The following is a 19,510-nucleotide window of genomic DNA, read 5'->3' as shown; positions in this document are numbered from 1 at the left end:
ATTATGGTGTTGCACTGGCTTAAAAACATTGGAAACATGAGCCACAAAGCATCATAGAAAATGATGAAGTTTATATCACATGTGATCACCCATTACCAACTGTTCAAAAGATAAATGCTAGAAAACCGGATATAGTGGTCCAAGAAATGAAGACAAAAGTAGCATTGATCATTGAAATTGCTATGCCAAGAACTACAGTGTCTTGCGTACAGAGAGACACAAAGTCATAAAATATCAGGATCTGCAAGCAGAAATGAGAGCAATGTGGGAGAAAGAAACCCAGACAGTCCCAATAGTAGTAGGAGCAACAGATCATGTTACCAATCCATGTAACCCCATACAAATTGCAGAAGGAGTCATTACTAGGCACACTGCGGGTGCTGCAAAGAGCACTTGTGGCTGACATCAAAAACTGAAACAATAATAATTTCATGAACTTTAATCGTACTTTGACTTAGGAATGGGATCCATTCCCATCATGGTATTAGAAACCCAAAAGACTTGGAGAAATTAAAAGTGAGTCTCATTCATATTACTTCTGAATAACAAAGAAACATTTTATATGAATGCAGGAAGTGGACTGCACCACTGAGCAGTGCCATTATAGGCAGAGATTTTATTGAGATATACAAGATCCCAAAGAGATATGTTAAACAGAAATATTCAACAGGAAAGTACAACAATTTATTAGATGAAGAGCTAAAGATGTTTTAGTGAATACTGCAGTTACCAGTGATGGAAGAGTAAAATAATTTGAGAGATGCATTGACCTGACCTAGAAATGCCGTTACTGAAAGAGTTTACAGTAAAAGGCTGACATAACCAAAAGTCATTAGAAACCAAAGAAATAAATTTTTCCTGTCCAGGATTTTCCCCCAGATCCATGCAAGAATAAGAATATTCTTGCACGGAGTGGCTCGTGTCTGTTTAGAACAGCAGCATACCTTGCATATTCTTGAAGGCATTCTGCTATTTAATCTACACAGACACAAACCGTGAATGAGTGCAGGGGGTGTGTCCAAGTAGTGCGTGGACACTAAACATGCCCCCTGCACTCAGAAAGTGATGAACGGCACTTTCTAAGCCAAACTGGCATAATATTAGTGCTTTGCTCTAATATTATGCCAGTATTTCAGTGTCCGCGGACACTGAAATGAAAAAATGTTAATTTCAGTGTCCACGGACACTGAAATAAAACTCAGCAACAAGAAAGCAATGCAGGGGGTGTGTGACAGGCTCTGTGACACACCCCCTACATTGCTAAAGTGCCGTACGACACATTTGTAACATGCTAAAGCAGGAAATGTGTGCAAATGCACACATAATGGGGGATACATCCCCCAAAAGTGAAAAAGCACAAACATAGCCCCACAAACACAGAAAGTTGATAGAGAACAGGTCATGCATTAGCATGAATTACATAAGGGTAGAAGTCTGAAAGCAAATGTATACCAATATCCCCTTACAGCAGTGCATGTTAACAAAGGCACAAATGATGGGGGGAATAAATACTACATTAGGGACAAGCCTGAAAAATCTCCCTCACACACTTAGAAAGTTGATAGATAACAGGATATGTACTCGCAGGACTCCCTGAAGGACAGAAGCCTGAAAGCCATATGAATGCCAGTATTTCACGATTGCAGTCCCTATTAGTTGCAGAACACCACAATACATACCCATATAACCTAATAATATAATAATAATATATACTTTTTTTCACTAGCCTAAGGGATGTTAAGTGTAGCTTAGTGGGTGTGCACGTTATGCCTGTCTGCTTAGTATAGCTTAAACATACCAAAGGGGCTAAATGCAAATAGACAGGTGAAATTTCCAAGCTGAGGTAATGTAGTTGTTAGAGGTGTGGCTTTGCAGGCAGGCATTCACAGTTTGAGTTCTAAGACAGGCAACTTATTTTCCTATGTGAAAGTAGTGTTAAAATTATTTTAGTAAACTTAAATTATTTAGCAACTTTTTTTTGTCAACCAGGGTAATGTAGCAGTTCCAAAAGTGAGATGTCAGTGTAGAAAAGATGTGAAACTCCCATATAAACACAAGTGCCCCATACAGTATAGTCACACAAGAATATAATTTAATGAAAGCACATAGGGGGATGTCATGGAAGGTAAATGTAAATGTAAAATTATAATGTGTGAGTGTGTGTATATATATATATATATATATATATATATATATATATATATATATATATATATATATATATATATATATACTCCTACGAGTGTTTTACTTTGTCTACTTTCTCTCTCTCTCTCTCTATACATATATATATATATATATATATATATATATATATATATATATATTATTTTATAATATAAAATTATAACTATAATATGCTTAAACCTATCCATCAGACCTTGTTCTGCCCAGCAACAAAATAGTCAGCGCTGCCAAGTCTCAAACCCGGGATGCTGTCCTCTACAATCACAGCAAAATACAGCTATACCATCTGAGCTGTGAGAATATGTAATGCTTTAACAAACATATCATGCATTCTGGTCATTTACCATTAATGAAAAAAAAGCATCAGTCACGAGTTTTGAACCCATGACCTTCAGCACTATAGTCAGAGAAATGTACCACTATACCATCTAAAGTGTAGGAATTAATGTTGCTTTTTCAAGCATAATCATACAATAGAGGCATACAGCATTAGGGAGAAAGCTTTGTGGAATCATTCATGTGTTGTATATATACAAATACACACACACACACACACACACACACACACAAATATATATATATATAAATATATATATATTATATATATATAATGGAACATATATATGAAAAAATAGAGTCATAATATATGCACATATATAAAAGGAAGGAAAATGTATGTATATATATATATATATATATATATATATATATATATATATATATATATATAAACATGTGGTGCAGTTATACCTTAGAACCATCCCTCTCAACCTGTTAGTGCAAGAAATCTGTACAAAGGCTGTAAAAGGGTGGGAGGGGAATGGGCCAGATATAGGGACATATTTCAAATATTGCTGTTACAAATGAAGACATTTGCTACAGCAACAGGGTGCATTTCAGCAGACAATTACTGGAGGATTTGAGGATGGAAACTGAAATGTTATGTCATTATTTACTGACATAAATCCTTGGATCATCACTGTGATTTACCAGACAAATACAAATAAATTATGGAACTGAACAAAAGTATGGGCCAAACATCTGGACATTCTGTGAAAATCCTGCCAGTGGAGAGGTATGCTGAGAACCCCTTAGTGCAATGAATCCAGACCAAGCCTGACAAAGTGGTGGGACAAAGGCCTGAAAATAGGGACATATCCAAAATACATGAGTAAATAAGCTGAGAAAGTTGATGTAGTAACACTGTATGTCCTAATATATATCGACTGAAATATGAAAAATTCCAGGACTCAATTGCTTCTAATTAGTTAGTGACCTCAATCCCAATATGATCCCCTGATGTGTCAGAAATACACAGCAGTTATGGGAACCATACCAAAGATATCGTTTAGACAACTGGACATCCTACGAATATGTGGGCATAACACATTAGGGAAACTACACTAAGCTACCGAGCAATGTCCAAACTACAATCAGACTGACATAACACTACCTAAGTCCAGCTCTGGGGCTGTACACATGCATTAGCAAATATAACAGGTATATAACAGGTACTACAGGGATGTAATACTAGTGGAAAACAGACACTGGTGTGAAAGTGTATACCCCTAAACAATTGCACCACAGTCACAGCGAGATACCAGTAAGCAAACTGAACACTACAGTATAATGACTGTGTGAGCAACAAAATCCCATTTGGCACTCACATATTACCCCTACATATACTTCCCCAAGTTACAGTGTAGTGGGAATCCTGAGGTATTACAGGACATGTCACGGTCTGCATTTACAAACATATACAGGCGACAGGGAACCAGAAACCACAACAGCATGCAAAGTCAGACAAAAAGGGCCCATGACACTCACATGTACTCCCTCCCTACACAGCCCAAATTACATGTACACACTACACTGCTACACAATCCTGACAGTCTTTTAACAATGGGAAGACACACAGACCTCTCAAATGTATAGTTTCCCACAGAATGTATGTGCACAGGACTCATATCTATAGCCGCTTCCTTGTGATATGTCTGGGGGTCTATGACATCACTGGGATGGTAGCAGGAATAAATGCAATAAATAATGTTACTACATACCTTTGAACCTCTTAGTGCATGACATTTGGACAACATCTGACATAATTGGAGGACAGAGGCCCAACACAGGGGTATATTGGACATATTGCTGTCATAAATGTAGACAGTTACTGGTGTTACTGGCTTTGTTGTAACATATCTTTTCTGAGGGATATGAAGTCAGTAACACCAATGGATGTTAGCATTTACTGACTGCATTCCCCAGAGTATCCTACTAATTAGCCAAGGACAACAACTGTCTGAGGAACAGACCAACCATATGAGCCACGCATCTGGACAGTGTCTAGGCCTCTGGACAGTGTAGAGGTATGACTGCAGTGATGTAACAGAATGAAAATCCCCGGACAGTTGCCAGACATGTCACCCAGCACCTTATGAAGTGCAGTAAGACCAACATGATGCTCCCCCACATCACCTCTGGACAATTACTCATGTATATTCAAATATAGCATGCACTATAGGGATGGAACTGTAGTGCATGCTATATTTGAATATAGCATGCACTATAGGGATGGAACTGTAGTGAAAAGCAGAGAGTGGTGCAAATGTTTTTGGGTGGACAATCACAGCAACATACCAGTACCCAAAATGAACTCTAGAGTAGAACAATTGTCTGAACAAACATATCCCAACTGCCTGTCACACACTACACCAACATATACTGGCCCAATTCACAGTGTACTGGGAATCCTGAGGTGTTACAGGACATTGCACAGTCAGCTCCTACAAGCATACAGACCTGATAGACTGCCAGCAGCTGTAGCAGCATGCAGAGTCAGATAGGTAAAGGATGTATGGCACTCACATCTGATACTCTCCATACCTAGCCTAACAAACATCTACACACAACACTGCTACACAGTCTTGGCAGTCAGTCCACAATGGCCAGACATACATAACTGTCATATGTACAAATTTCCACAGAATTACAAGGGTGTGGAACCATAATCCTGGCTACCACTGCATACCATGGCCAGGCATCTGCCAGGTCACTGGCATGATAACTGGAGTGCAGTTGGTAATTAATGATATACCATACCTCTGTACCTTGTAGTGCAGGGTATTTGGACAACACATGACATACTTGTGGGACAGGAGGCTGGAAAGAGGGACATATCACACATAATGGTGTTACAAACTGAAACAGTAACTGGTGTTACACATGTTGTTGTAACATAACATCCCTGAAGGATATGATGCCTGGAACACCAATGAATGTCAACAGTTACTGACTACAATCCTCACATTATCCTACCAACCCCACAAAAACAGACATTGTTTGAGGAACAGACCAAGCATAACGGGCAAACATCTGGCCAGTCTGTGGACAACATGCCAGTTGAGTGGTATGTCAGAGGCATATCACTTTCAGATGTCAAGTCACCCAGTAAATGCATGTCCAGATGAACCCTGTCAATCTAGCAACCCTCCATGTGTATGACAGCACTAATGACATAGAATCTGTACCCAATTCTGGAGCTCTGTCCCCATGTTGTTGGGCTGTCTCCACATGTCTTGTCCTGTGAGGTACTTCCACCTACTGTCTGTGAAGCTGTAGCCCCCACACCTCCGTAATGTCCCCTGCACAGGCAAGGAAAATGGGCAAGGCCCATTTGAAGGTGTCTCATATGTTGGAACTAGCAGCAGTGTCCAGGCCTACACCACAATACTATGTGGGCACCTACATAGCTTTATGGCCTCAGCAATACCTGACAGGACAACATCAACCCCCTCAAGGTAGGCTGAACATCTGTAGTGGACAGCAACAATATACAACTACCATCATAGGTGGAAATAATCACAGCACGGGCGAAGAAGGATCAGGTGCCTCACTGGAAGCCATGTTACCTTGTTCTGCACAAGCAAATAAGATCACACATGATGTACCCTAAGGCTTTCTGAGTGAAAACTGGAGATATTCCCCAAAGCCAATCAATAGGCCTTCCAGATGTGTGTCTGCAATTCCAGAGGCAACACACATATCTGCTCTGTAGTGGTGGTCAATAATACCACATATACATATGGCATAGATATAGGCTACCAGCAGCAGACAGGTGAAGAGTAAACTTCACCCCCCCGTCCCCCCCATAGGTACACATGCACATGTACAGCACTTTCCCCCCTCCCCTCATGATCAGGAAGCAGGTCTGTAATGCCCTCTCAAAGGCAACACATAGAGATTTCCATAGGCCCGATACCATTCATGGCTACATCCAACATGAACACAGGCATGGGCTCTCAGGCCCATTCTGCAGTGTAGTCAACCACAGCCTGAGCACCGGTGTCATCCCATCTGCACAGAAGACAGACAGAAAGTTGATAGAAAACAGGTTATGCAATAGCATTAATGTTCAGAAGGATACAAGTCTGAAACTGAAATGTATGCCATTATGTCATGACAGCAGTCCTCAACGACAGAGCCGAAAACCTCAGTACTCTCCATTTAATATAGTAATATAATATTAGTATCCAATAGGCGAGAAATAAAAATATACAGCTTAAATCCATAAACCAAGATAGTGTAGTGATCGGAGTCCCAGCTTTGCATGTGGGCATACATGGTCTGAGTAAAACAACAGGCAATCCAAATTTACATGGGAAAGCAGTGTTAAAAGTGCTATGTTCATATTAAAATATGTGGTAAGTTATTTTTGTCTCCAAGGGTAGTGTAGTTGATGTAAAATGGATGTGTGAGTGCATATAACATGTGAAAACACCCATGTATACACATGTCTCCTATAGTTACACCCCTTGCTACTGTAATGAAAGCACATGCAGCCATGTCATGTAATGGAAATCATATACACTTACTAAATGAAGTCATTAGTGTGGTATATTATAAGAATGATCTGTGAGCAGTGGTTAGCAATGCTGAGCTATGCTTAGCAGATTTAACAACACATTTCTGTTGTCCTCACCCTCTGTCTGTGGTTTGAGTGTCCAAATTCACCTCCAAATTCTGTACAAATGAACAGCTGTTGTTGTATAAGAAATGGACAGCTATGGACCTACCGTACACCTGTCCTGCACATCCGTAGCTATCTTTAATATTCTTCTTCCTTCTGCGTGCCCCTTTTCCACCACTTTCCTATCACCCCTTTCTATTTTCTTTAAAGAATTAGTTTGGGTGTAAGCATGAGTAAGAGCAACAAAAGTACCTGTACTGCCAGGTCTTGAACCCAGGGACCTGTACACCACACTCAGAGCAATGTACCACTACACCATTTGAGCTATAGGGATTGCTGATGCTTTTACCAACATATGCCCATTCAATAGTAGGGAAAAGATTCCGTAGAATCAGCCAGGGTTCATATTTATACATATACACATGTATATATCTATGGAGATGCATATATATGGACAAATATAGACATAATATAAATAATGATATACATATAAAATATATATATATATATATATATATATATATATATATATATATATATATATATATAAAAGAAACTATACATACATAGAAAAACAAAACAATATATATATATATATATATATATATATATATATATATATATATATAAATAAAGAAACTATACATATATAGAAAAACATATATATATATATATATATATATATATATATATATATATATATGTATGTATATATATATATATATATATATATATATATATATATATATATATATATATATATATATATATATATATATATATATAGATCCTCATAACATGTAGTGGAGTCCTACCTCGAACCATACCTAACAACCCCTTACTACAAGAAATCGTGACAGGGTTTGTTTCAACATACATGTTCTGAAGGATGTGGGTTCTGAAACTGAAATGTATGTCATCATTTACTGTCAGAAATCCTCAGATCATCACAGTGATTTATCAGGGATATGAAAATAATGCATCTGTGGAACAGACCAGAAATATGAACAATAAATCTGGACATACTACAACAATCCAGACAGTCCCAAAGTAGGCTTAGAACCCCTTAGTGCAATGAACCTAGGCCAGGCCTGACAAAGTAGGGGGTGAAAGCCATGGAAATAAGGACATATCTGAAATACTGGAGTAGATAAGCTGACACAGTTGCTGCAGTAACACCCTCATGTCTGTCCTAACATATATTGACTGAAATAGCACGTCCAACACTCAATCACTTCCCACTAGTTAGTGACTGAATTCCTCATATCAGCCTACTGATGTGCCAGAAATACACAGCACTTATGGGGGCTAGGCAACACTACGTCTTACAAATATCTGGACATAACATCATATTAGAGAAACTACACTCAGCTGCTAAGCGTGTCACCAATCCCTGTCCAAACTACAGACAGACTGACACAACACTAACCCAAATCTGCTTGGGGGAATTACACATGTATTGGCAAATATATCAGGCACTACAGGGATGTCACAACACTGAAAAACAGACACCAATGTGAAAGGGTAAACCCACAACCAATTCAACCACAGTCACAGTGACATACCAGTAAGCTAAAGGAACAGTACAGTATAAGGACTGTGTGAACAAAAACATCTCAACATGTTTGCCACTCACACACTATGCCCACATCTACTGGCCCAATTCACATTATAGTACGATGCCTGACTGTGGTATGGGACATGTCTCAGTCTGCCCCTACAAACATATATACAGTCGATAGGCCACCAGAAATAGGAGCAGCATGCACAGGCAGATAGGAAAGGAGCCATAACACATACATCCACGCCCCTCCCTTCACAGGTCAAATAACATTGACACAATACACTGTTACACAATCCTGACAGTCTAGCAACAATTGCCAGAAATACACAGACCTCTCAACTGTACAGAGTCCAACAGAATGTCTAGGATTTCCCCTCATATATAAGGCTTTTTCCACATAACTTGTCTGGCAGTCTGATACATCACTGGGATAATGTCATGAATATAGGCAGTAAATAATCATATACCATACCTATCAACCTCTTTCTGCATGACATCTGGACAAAGCCTGACATAATTGTGGGACAGAGGCCCAAAAACAGGGGCATATTTGAAATATCACTGTTATAAACTGAGAATGTTGCTGTTGTAACAGGGTTAGTTGTAACATAACTTTTCTGAGGGATATGAGGTCAGAAACACAAATGGATGTTAGCAGTTACTAACTGCAATCCCCAGAATATGCTACTTATTTTCCAAAGACACAAAATGTCTGAGGAACACACCAAACATAGGAGTCGAAATTCTGGCCATTCTGTGGATAGCCCTACAGGTGAGAGTTATATCAAATGCATAACACTGTCAGAGTTAAAATCACCCAGGAACTCCATGTCCACACAAACCCTGTTAGACTAGCATTAATCCAAATTATAACAGCAATACTTACATTCTGTCCCTATGTCTGGAACATCCACCCCCCCCCATTCTGTTGGCCTGTCTCTACAGTTTTGGTTGTAAGAGGAATTTCCAAATACCCTCTGTGATGCTGTTGTTCATACACCTCCATGAATTACCCTCACTGGCAAGGAAAAGGACCAACACTCACATGTTATACTCAATGATAGGAGTGCATTGCCATGCCATTGGCTATATGAATAACAACACAGCTGTCCTGCATGCAGTTATCAAGTGGGGGACACCAATTGGTGCACAGGCCATGAGCTGCTCATGAGCATTACCTACAAAAGGCAAGCTGCTGCCTATGCAAAACAGATGTACACCCCACATCCTTGAGAGAGAGAGAGAGAAAAACAGCAAAAATAAAAATAAAAAAAGCAGAACATAACCACCTACACTTGAATAAAACACACAAGTATGACAAACAAGTAAGCATGTAATGGACTGCAGTAGGGGGTATGTAAGAATGGGAAATAGTAACTGTAACATATATGTATCAACAAGACTTGCTGTTCCAATATATTGCTGATCAGAACCTATGGCCATAGCATCTGGGTCTGTCTGCAGTGACATAGATCATAGGTCAGGCCCCTGAGTCACCCCAGGAAAGGATGGCTCAAATATGACTACTACTGCAGTGTGTGTTGAATAATACTGACTGCGACAATTCTAGGCCAGCTACTGGGATGTCATACATATCCATATCTTACTTGTGAATACAACTATGATATACTTGGTTGTCTCAGATATATGAGAGACCTATACATGGTATTTGCATAGTAAAGTACTGTTGCACATGTGTGTGTGTTGAATTGCATGTGATATACTGAGCTCATACCATTAAACTGACCAGTGTTATGCACACTGACCATATGTGTGCCTCATATTTGTAGTCATTTACTCACACAGCTGTGCTATGTCTGGCAAATCACTGGCAAATCTGTGAAGACTGACATTACTACATTTCCTTCTTTTTTCTTCTGGCTGTTCCCATTAGGAGTCGCCACAGTGGATCATCTGTTGCCATTTCTCCCTATCCTCTGCATCCTGTTCTGTCACACCAACCACCTGCATGTCCTCTCTCACCACATCCAGGAACCTTATCTGCGGCCTTCCTCTTTTCCTCTTACCTGGCAGCTTCATCCTTACCATCCTTTTCCCAGCACATGTCAAAACTGATGTAATCTTGCCTCTCTGGCTTTGTCTCAAAACCGTCCAACATGGGTTGACCCTGTCATATACACATTGCTAATCCTGTCCACCCTCATCACAACCACTGCAAATCCTAACATCTGTAACTCTGCCACGTCCAACTCTGACTCCTGCCTTTTTGTCAATGACACTGTCTCCAACCCATATAACATAGCTGGTCTCACTACCCTGTTATAGACCTTCCCTTTCACTTTTACTGGTACTCATCTGTCACAAATCAGTACTGACACTCTTCTCCACCCTCTCCATCTTGCCTGTACTCTCTTCTTCACCTGTCCCCCACAGTCGTTATTACTCTGAAATGTTGATCCCAATCATTTATACTCACCCACCTTTGCAACTCTACTCCCTCCATCTTCCCCATTCCAGAACCCTCCCTCTCATTCTCACACAGATATTCTGTCTTAGTCCTGCTGACCTTCATTCCTCTCCTTTCTAGAGCATATCTCCACCTCTACAGGATCTCCTAAATCTGTACCCTACTCTCAGTACAGATCACAATGTCATCTGCAAACATCATAGTCAGCAGGGACTCCTGTATGATCTTGTCTGTCAACCTATCCATCACTATTGCAAAATAAGAAAGGGCTCACAGCTGATCCCTGATGTCATCCCACCTCCACCTTAAACGCATCTGTCACTCCCGCTGCAGACCTCACCGCTGTCACACCACCCTTGTACATATCCTGTACCAGTTTTACATATATATCTGTCACTCATGACTTCCTCATACAGTACCACAACTCCCCTCTAAGTACCCTGTCATATGCTTTCTCTACATTCAGAAAGACACAAAGCAACTCCTGACCTTCTCTGTACTACTCCATCAACACTCTCAGAGCAAACATTGCATCTGTAGTGCTCTTACCTGGCATGACAACATACTGCTGACCACTACTTATCACCGCTCTGCTTAACCTAGCTTCCACTACTCTCTCTCATGACTTCATGCTGTGACTGATTAATGTTATCCATCTGTAGTTGCTACACCTCGGCACATCAACCTTATTCTTAAAATGGTACATAAACACTTTCTCTCCACTCCATATGCAACCTCTCACTTTCCAAGATATCATTAAACTATCTGGTGAAAGACACCACTGCCATTTCCCCTAAACACATCCATGCTACCACAAGTATGTCATGTGGACCAACAGGCTATCCAGTATTCATCCTCTTCATAGCTATCCTTACTTCCTGCTTGGTAAGCCACTGCACTTCCTGATTCACCATACGCACATCATCCAACCATTTCTCTCTCATTCTCTTCATTCATCAGCCTCTTAAAGTACTCTGTCCATCTGCTTAACACACTCTCCTTGCTTGGGAGTATGTTTCCCTCATTGTCCTTTATCACCCTTATCTGCTGCACATCTTTCCTAGCTCAGTCCCTCTGTCTAGCTAACTGGTACAAGTCCTTTCATCCCTCCTTAGTGTCCAACCTGTCATACAAGTCAACATATGCCTCATCCTTAGCATTTGCCACCTCTCTCTTTGCCATGCACCTCATCTCCTTATACTCCTGTCTACTTTCCTCATCTCTCCAACAATCCCACTCCTTCATCCCCAACCTCTTTCTCTGTATACTGTGCTGTACTTCCTCAGTCCACCACCAGGTGTCCTTGTACTCCTTCCACATATAACACCAAGAACCTTTCTAGCCATCTCCCTTACTAGCTCTGCAGAACTTACCCTGCACACTGACGTCCCACTCACCAGACTGAACAAGGAGAGGGTCACAGTAAGCTGCCTATCGGGCGCTAGAATCCGCCACATAACACAAGCACTCGGGTCACTCCACAGCAAGTACAAATATGACACAATCATTGTCCATGCTGGTGTGAACGACCTGAGATGTACCTCCCTGGACTACACGAAAAGAGACACAGAGGAGCTCTCTGATTATGTAGCCCAGGCAGGTATGACCCTGACCCTGAGCAGTATCCTTCCTTCACCAAGAATGATGCCACAACATAGAGACAAGATAATCAGCTTTAACAATTGGCTTAATGTCTGGTGTCATTCAAAGGGGATCCAGTGTCTGTCTGCCTGGGATGACATGCTTGACAAGCCACGCTGCCTCGCAAGGACGGCTTGCACCTGTCACCCTGGGATTCCGGATATTGGCTAAGGCTCTTGCCACCCCATAGTGCCTTTTTAGGCAAGGCTCAAATTCTAAACCTACCACCATAGAAAACAAAATGGGAAGAAACTAAGGGTAATGCTGCTCAATGCCAGAAGTCTAAATCTCAAAATGCACGCACTGAGGCCCTTCTCAGTATGGAGAACATCGATGTCTGTGCTGTGACTGAAACCTGGTTCAAGGCTCCTGAGAGCACCCGGCACTATCAGGTTTTACCTCATATCATGCTCCGCCCCAAAGCGGACCACACCACAAAAGGAGGAGTGTATCCATATTCATCAAGGATACCCACACCTCCAGGTTGGTGGCAACGCAAGCATCGGAAACCATCTAGGTGCAATTAACCATAGGCAAAACTGCTCTACAATTTGTAGCATGCTACAGGCCACCCTCTCAAACTCAGGAACCCCACACAGCCTTCCTAAAGACACTGGAGGGTATAAATGTATCTCCAAACACCATTATATTGGGTGACTTCAACTACCGAATATAGACTGGGAACATTACTCAAGCCCCAACTTTCTAGCCCAAAGGTTCCTGGAGTTCATAAATTCAAATGCCATGGAACAACTAGTCACCGTTCCCACAAGAGGAGAAAATATACTAGATCTCATCATCACAAACATGGGGACAAAATGCTCCACACGGAAGTATATCCTCATTGGTGAGATCAGATCACAAACTAATCTCTGGAAATCCACATCCCGCCCCCACCCCAAACAAAAAGACCACAGTGAAGAACTTCTAAAGCAAACTTCACACTACTCAAGACTGGTGTGGTATCCTTCAAGGCCCCAAGCCAGTGGAAACCACAACCAAGCTGCTTGGAAGCCCTTACAAATGCCTTCTATGAACACCTCCAGGACTGCATGGATCAGGCAATCCCTAATAAAACCAAGACTCTTTCCACCAAGGGCAAACGTCCAGTCTGGTGGACCCCAGCCATAAACAAACTTTACAATAAGAGGAGAAAGCTGTTACATGATAGAGCAAAATCTATAAAAGAGAAGACACCCTTGATCATTATTAGTAAAAAAATACGAGTACTCATAAAATCATCCAAGGCCAACTTTGAGAGAAAAATTGCCATAGATTCAAAAGACAATCATAAGGCCTTCTTCAGCTATGTTAGAAACCTGGGTGGAAACTCCCAGATATGCTCAGAATTAGTCCAAAATGATACAAAAATCACTGAACCCACAGACATTGCCAACATACTGGCAGACAGGTTCAGTGCAAACTTCACCCCCCTCTCCCCCCCGAAAGGAGAGATAACTATCCCAGCGGAGTGTAGCCTCCCAGACATCTCAAATGCACAGGTGAAAGCTGCTCTCTCTAAAGCTAAAAACACAGCATCAATGGGAATGGATGGTGTCCCCGGCTGTGTGCTACACGAACTCAATGAGGAACTAAACCTGCACATAAGGCAGCTGTTTAATCTTAGCCATACCACAGGATACGTGCCCAAGGAGTGGCATACGGCAACTGTGGTCCCACTCCACAAAGGCGGTGCCTCTACGGACCCTGGTAATTACCGCCCCATAAGCTTAACAAGCCTGGTCTGCAAAGCTATGGAGAGGATCATAATGGAACTCATAAACAAAGACATAGGGGACTTGCAGACATTGGACCCGACCCAGTTTGGCTTTATCAAGGGCAGATCATGCTTTTGAACTTGGTCAACTTCTTCGAAACAGTCACCAAGGCCATTGATGAGGGAAAGGCAGTCCATACAGCCTACCTTGACCTTGCAAAAGCTTTCGACACAATACCCCACTCAGGTATTATAGAGAAACTTACCAGCTTAAATGTAAACCCATATGTCACAAGATGGGTTGCAAACTGGCTAAAGGACAGAACCCACAGGGTTAGAGTTGCTGGCGCCATGTCAGACTCCAAGCCGGTCACAAGTGGTGTCCCACAGGCTCAGTCCTTGGCCCCTGTTGTTCGGCATCTACTTCTCAGAAGTACAGGCAAACATAGGAGGACTATGGCTGACAAAGTTTGCAGATGACTGCAAACTGGGCACCATAGTGGAAAGTACATTGGACACAGATATCCTTCAGAGGGGTCTCACGGAAACTGATAGCTGGTGCCAGAGCCATGGCCTGAAGTTAAATGCCAAAAAATGTATAGTCATACCATTCGGGAAAAACAAGGTAACCCCAAGCTACCATATAGGTGGCAATCCACTAAGCACAGAAGAGGTTATCAGGGACCTGGGGACCCAGGTTGACAGTGGCCTTTCTTTTGACACTCACATTGCTAAAGTGGTTAGAAAGACCTTCTACATTGCCCACCTGATCATGAAGGGATTCACATCCAGATCAAGTGAGGTCATTGTTCCCCTGTACTCTTCACTTATCAGACCAATGATCGAGTGCAATGCCCCATTTGGGATGTATCTCACCCGACACCTGCAGCAATTGGAGAGACCCCAAAAGTTCCTCACCAAAAGGATAAAGGGACTCCAAAATCTGTCATATGCTGCCAGACTGAAGAAACTCCAGCTCTTTTCAGTCGCATACCGTCTGCTCAGAGGTGACCTGTGCCTGTGACTTAAACCTTAGCACGGATATAAATAGTACATGCTGGAGGGATAGATTTGTCACCCAGAGACTCCCTATGCTGTGGAATAAAATCCCGGTCCATGTGAGGCAGAGCACCTCGCTGGCTCTGTTCAAGAGAAATCTTGACCGGTGGATGGGAGATCGTAGGTCCACCCTGGGAATCAACTCTGTGTCACTGCTGGACAGAGGCACAACAAACTAATGGGCACAGTATTTTTTAACATAAGGGGTGGCGTAAGCCACAAAACTTTGGGCTAGGCTTATAAATGCCTTAGGGCAGATAGCCTAGTATAAACCTATGAACCTATGAACCTATGATATTTGATAAATCGTCACTGACACCCAGTGCCTGTCTTAACTCTTCCCTGAACTCCACCTCACAATCACCCTTTTCCAGTTCCCACCATTTGATCATTGGTGCTGCCCTCACACTCCTCCTTTTCTTGATCATCAACGTCATCTTACAGACCAACAGTCTCTGCTGCCTAACTACACTGTCCCCTGTCACCACTTTACAGTCTCCGATCTCCTTCAAAATGGCCCTCCTACATTGGATATATTCCACCTGTGTACATCTCCCTCCACTCTTGTATGTCACCCTATGCTCCTCCCTCTTGTTATAGTATGTATTCACCACAACCATGTCCATCCTTTTTGCAAAATCTACTACCATCTCGCTGTCTGCATTCCTTTGCTTAACACCATACATACCCATCCCTTCCTCATCCCCTCTGTTCCCTTCACCAACATGGCCATTGAAATCTGTTGCAATCACCAGTCTCTCACCCTTGGGTACAGTCATCACCACGTCATCCAAATGACTTCACATTTCCCTTTCTCATGCATCACACAAGCAACTTGCGTAGCATATGCACTAACAACATTCATCATTACACCATCCATTTCCACATTCATGAACATCACTCTATCAGACACTCATGTCATCCTCCAAAAACACCCTTGGCATATTGTTCCATCAGGATAATCCCTATTCCCTTTCCCCTCCCATCCACACCCTGATAGCACACTATTGACCTGCCTCCGATACACCTGGCCATACTCCCCTTCCATCTGGTCTCTTGCACACACAATATAGCCACCTTCCTCTGGCCATCATATCAGCTAGCTCTGTCCCCATACCAGTCATACTGCCAACATTAAAAGTTCTTACCCTCACTACCATACTCCTAGCCTTTCTCCTCTCTTCCTGCCATATGAGTTTTGGATATCCTCCAGGGTATGTCTGTCAATGCAAAGGCTACTGTGCTATTGAATGACTCAAGTGTGTTACAGCAATATTAAGACAGTGTCACTAATTTTGTCTCTTTACCCCCCCCATGTATGTGTGGCGTCCTACAGATGTCCTGCTCTAACGGGTTGAGAGGAATGACTGGGCAGCAAGAGTGTGAATATAGTTTGCAATACTGACAAAGAACAGAAAGGTATATCAGGTATTAACTGTGCACGTCAGTATGAGTAGGCATATGTGTCCACCTCATAACAACAGACATGGGCTGAAAAATGTCAGTTAAATAAGCTGTACATGTTGTACACGTGTAATCCTAGTTACTGTGCATCCAACAGAGTGACAGTTCTACAGCTACTGGTTGTTGCATTGCCCTGACACAGCCATGGGTACTACAATAAGCATGATTATCAGTTTGAAATTGAAGAGGTGTCCAACTGCGTTATGCCTTTGTGTCCATGCCTACTACAAACAGCTATATGAACACCAACACAGCAGTGTGGACTCAGAAATACCTTACTTGTAAAACCTGCCTCCACCAAAGTAGAGTAATAAATAACAAAATAACGAACAAACCATGACTGAAGGAAGAAAACAAAACTTAATGAGAAGTTAGCACTTTCACGATCCAAACTGATCACTTCTTCAGACTTAAATCATACTACTTGACAGCCAAATTTAAATTAAAAGACAACCTATTGCAGTGGAGAATGTACTAACTAAAATTAGAAAGCACATTTATCTAAAAACTTTAATTACTTAAAAGGTAAAAATATTTAAAAAATGTACAAACTATTGGTAAAATGTATAAATAATACATAGCAGTACAAAAACATTTGATACATAATTTTAATGTTTCAATGGTCTAGCTTTCTAAAAAGGTTTAAGTGATACCATATCATTAATTCCAGGGGGGTTATCAGCCTGCAGTTTCATAATCCACTTCTGTTCAACCTCCTCTATCCTATTCTTAATATCTCCACCTCTCAAGCTTTCTGATAAAATCTCTAATACAAAAAAGTTAAAAACATGGTGCATCCCTTTTTCTTGTACATGCTTAGCCAGTGCACTAGTTTCCTTATTTTTTACAGTGTCCCTCATATGTTCCAGGATTCTATCTTTAAGGCATCTATTTGTCTTCCCGATATAAAAAGCATCGCAATATTTACAAAAACTAAAATAAACTCGATTCTGCGTTTTACAATCTGCATAGAAGTCGGCCTCAACTTTAAATTTCTGACTTCTGTGTGAAAAAGAAGAGCCTGAATATATGTACTTCCAGGCTGTATAATTTCTGCAGGGGAAGGTGCCTATTCTGTTAGAGCATTACTTGCTGGCCATTCCTGAGGACTTATAACAAACCTGCCCCTTAAGTGACCTATTAATAAATGAGAAATGTGGTACTGTATCAATTACATTGTCTAATTTAGTTATCGATGTTAATATATTCCATGTTTTTTTCAAAAATGTTACAAAATAACTTAATATCACTGGAGTATGATACTGGAAATCTAATTCTGTCATTATTAGCCCTAGAATTACTAGGGCTCCCTTCTGTTGAATGGGAAAAATAGGGTTTGCCACTACTATTACGTGCTTCATACATATGACGGACACTTTCATCTATCTCAGTTTGATTATAGCCCCTATCCATGAAATCTCCCCTTAATATAGAGACCACTGCATCTAACCCATCATCTGTGTTATGCATCCTGCTCATTCTCAAGAACTGCCCCTTGAGAACATTCTTACTCACATGTCTAGGGTGCATACTTGATTTATGTAGGATGCAATTATTTCTGCTAGGTTTTCTGTACAGGTCTTTTACATCTAAAAACTCTATTATCTCATTTGAGTACTTATAAGTGAACCTCAGGAAGTTGGTAGACATATGAAGATGATCAATAAATTGTTCTAATCTTTCTACTGTACTTCTCCATAAGAGGACGACGTCATCTACAAAACGTACATACCATAAAATTGCATCACTAAATCATTGCCTTGGAGTAGAGTATTGTGTTCCCATTATACCAATGCTAGGTTGGCGTAGCTATTGGCACAAGCCTTGCCCATAGCCTCGCCAACCTTTTGCAAATAAAACATCTCATTAAACATCAACACATTGTTCTCCAAAATAATCTCAAGTAGGTTACATATCAGGTTGGTTTTAGCAGAATTAAAAACTTTTTCAGTACATAGTAATTCACGTACATTCTCAATATCCCATTCATTAGGTATTACTGTAAAGAGACATACTATGTCCATCGTAACAAAAAGAAAGTCATTATTCAGCTCTTTCATTTTAGCATAAAGTAAGCCAAGTGTCTCAATATAGTACCACAAGTTTCCAAAACGGGGTGCAAGCTCTTCTCTACAAAAATAGATATAGCCTCAATTTCCCAGCCTCTACTTGTGACAATAGGTCTCATTGGGGGGCACGCCAGATCTTTGTGTACTTTCGGTAGTCCATAAATAATAGGAACTACTGGATTGTCAACAGAAAAATATTTAAAAAGTTCCTCCGTAATTTGACAGGACACTAATAAAGCAAAAATTAGGACAGAAATGTTATCAATAACACCTCTAACCATAGTTTTAGAGATTTGTAGGTATGCATCGCTGTCATTCGGAAGTTCAAGCATCTGCTGCACGTAAAACATTTTGTCCATAATGACAACTCCTCCCCCTTTATCAGCTGGTCTAATCTCAATGGACTGCATTGCTT

This window comes from Protopterus annectens, chromosome 13.part0 (genome assembly GCF_019279795.1).
Source record: "Protopterus annectens isolate FY-2018-M chromosome 13.part0, PAN1.0, whole genome shotgun sequence".
In the NCBI taxonomy this organism is placed as follows: domain Eukaryota; kingdom Metazoa; phylum Chordata; order Ceratodontiformes; family Protopteridae; genus Protopterus; species Protopterus annectens.
The sequence above is the reverse complement of the archived record's forward strand: the minus strand, read 5'-3'. Positions refer to the sequence as shown.